Raw genomic sequence first — 2,812 nt, 5'->3', positions numbered from 1 at the left:
TTCAACACAAATCTTCTCAAGATGTCTCCTCCAATACCCCTAAGGGTAATTACAAACGACAAACACCAATCAAGCCCAAGCAATGCTTGAACTTGAGGATCGGAAGTGGCTTAGTCAACATGTCTGCTGGATTTTTCGCCGTAGCAATTTTCTTCACTATGGTATCACCTTGTGTCACGACCTCCCGAAGAAAATGATATCTGGCATCAATGTGTTTGGTCCTCTGATGATACATTTGATTTTTGGTCAAATGTATTGCACTCTGGCTATCACAAAATACAACAGTCTCATCCTACTGTAAACCCAGATCACTAACCAAACCTCTGAGCCAAATTGCTTCTTTCATTGCCTCTGCTACTGCCATATACTCTGCCTTTGTAGTGGACAAAGCAACCGTCGATTGTAAAGTTGCTTTCCAACTAATAAAATACCCTGAGAGAGTGAAAACAAAATCTATCAGAGAGCTTCTTTTATCCAAATCACCAGCTTAATCTGAATCAACAAAACCAGTGACATTAGAACTGATACCACTGCCTCTATCATAGACTAAACCAACATCTGTAGTTCCCCGTAAATAACAGAGTATCCATTTCACTGCCTGCCAGTGAACCTTGCTCGGATTCGCCATGTAGCGACTAACAACACTAATTGCCTGTGAAATATATGGACGAGTGCACACCATAGCATACATGATGCTCCCAACTGCACTAGAGTAAGGAACACATGACATGAACTGCACCTCCTCCTCACTTTATGGCGCTAACGCTGCTGAAAGTCTAAAATGAGCTGCAAGTGGAGTACTCACTGGTTTAGAATTATGCATACCAAAGTGGTCAAGTACTTTCTCAATGTACTTTTTCTGTGACAAGTACAACTTTCTTGCTTTTCTATCCCTGTGAATCTCCATACCAAGGATTTTCTTCACAGCACTCAAATTCTTCATTTCAAACCCATCACCCAACATAGATTTTAATCTTTTAATCTCCAACATGCTTTTAGCAGCAATAAGCATATCATCCACATAGAGTAACAAATAAACAAAAGAACCACCACACAATTGCCTATAATACACACAGCTATCATATCTACTTCTTGTGTAACCATGCCCGATCATAAAGCTATAAAAGCACTTGTACTACTGTCTTGGAGATTGTTTTAAACCATACAATGACCTCCTCAACTGACAAACATGATCTTCTTTACCTTCATCAATGAACCCCTCTGGTTGATGCATGTAAATGGTTTCCTCAAGCTCACCATGCAGAAGCGCAGTTTTCACATCAAGTTGCTCAAGTTCCAAATCATTTAGAGCAACCATGGCAACCAAAACACGAATAGAACTATGTCTCACAACAGGAGAGAAAACTTCATTGAAGTCCATACCTTCTCTCTGACTATAGCTCTTTGCTACTAAACATCCTTGAACCTTGCATCTTCAATGCCTGGGATTCCTTCCTTTTTCTTGAAGATCCATTTGCAACCAACAGTTTTAGCGTCTTTAGGCAATTTCACCAATTCCCATGTTTGGTTCTTAAGAAGAGACTCAATCTCCTCATTCATGGCAACAACCCATTGAGCAGACTCACTATTTGTGACAGCTTCTGAGTAAGTGGAAGGCTCCTGAACTGCAGTGTCCTCTACCACAGTAAGTGCATATGCTACCAAATCTGCATAGCCATATCTCCGAGGTGGCCTAATCTGCCTCCTTTGTCTACCAGCCGTAATATTGGTCTCTTGCTCTTCTTGTAGAACATCATCATCAGAACTGGAATCATGAACATCTATAACAGGCTGATCTTGAGTGTTATCTCGCACCCTGTGTGAAGCCTCCACCTCCTTGCTAGAACCCTGCTCTTTCCTGCAGAAACAATAGATTTCTTTCTCGGGTGAAGCATGGCAGATTCATCAAATACAACATCTCTACTAACTATAAACTTAGGTGATTTAGGATCAGAACACCACAATCTATATCCCTTCACCCCATCAGCATAGCCTACAAATATACATTTCTTTGACCTAGGCTCAAGCTTAACATCATTTATATGACAATAAGCAGGAAAAGCAAAAGTTTTTAAAAATGAATAATCAGCAGGAGTACCAGACCATACCTCATAAGGAGTTTTACAATCAATGGCTGTTGATGGAGAACGGTTGACCAAATAGCAAGCAATATTGACTGCCTCAGCCCAAAAATCTCTAGACAACTTGGCATTTGAAAGTAAGCAACGCGCTTTCTCTAAGAGAGTCCTGTTTATCCGCTCAGCGACCCCATTTTGCTGTGGAGTATGACTAACTGTGCGATGTCTAGCGATGTCTTCATCCTTGCAGAATTTATTAAATTCACCACCACAAAATTCCATGCCGTTGTCTGTTCTAAGTATCTTGATTTTCTTCCCAGTCTGATTCCCAATTAATGTCTTCCATTACTTGAAAGTGACAAACACATCACTTTTCTTCTTCAAAAAATACACCCAGACTTTTCTTGAATAATCATCAATAAATGTAACAAAGTATCGAGCACCACGCTTTGATGGAACTTAAGAGGGACCCCATAAATCTGAAGGGATATAATCCAATGTACCACTTGTTCTGTGGATGCCTGTACTAAACTTGACTCTGCACTGTTTCCCGAACACACAATGCTCACAAAAGTCAAGAGACCTTGTTTTCTAGTCACAAAGCAAAACCCGTTTGCTCAGGATTGTCATACCCCTCTTACTCATATGACCCAACCGCATATGCCATAATCGGGTAGTGTCTGAATCTGGATGATCTAAAGAAGACACAGCAGCTGAACCTGTTATCATACTAC

This window comes from Corylus avellana, chromosome ca5, assembly GCF_901000735.1.
Source record: "Corylus avellana chromosome ca5, CavTom2PMs-1.0".
In the NCBI taxonomy this organism is placed as follows: Eukaryota; Viridiplantae; Streptophyta; class Magnoliopsida; order Fagales; family Betulaceae; genus Corylus; species Corylus avellana.
The sequence above is the reverse complement of the archived record's forward strand: the minus strand, read 5'-3'. Positions refer to the sequence as shown.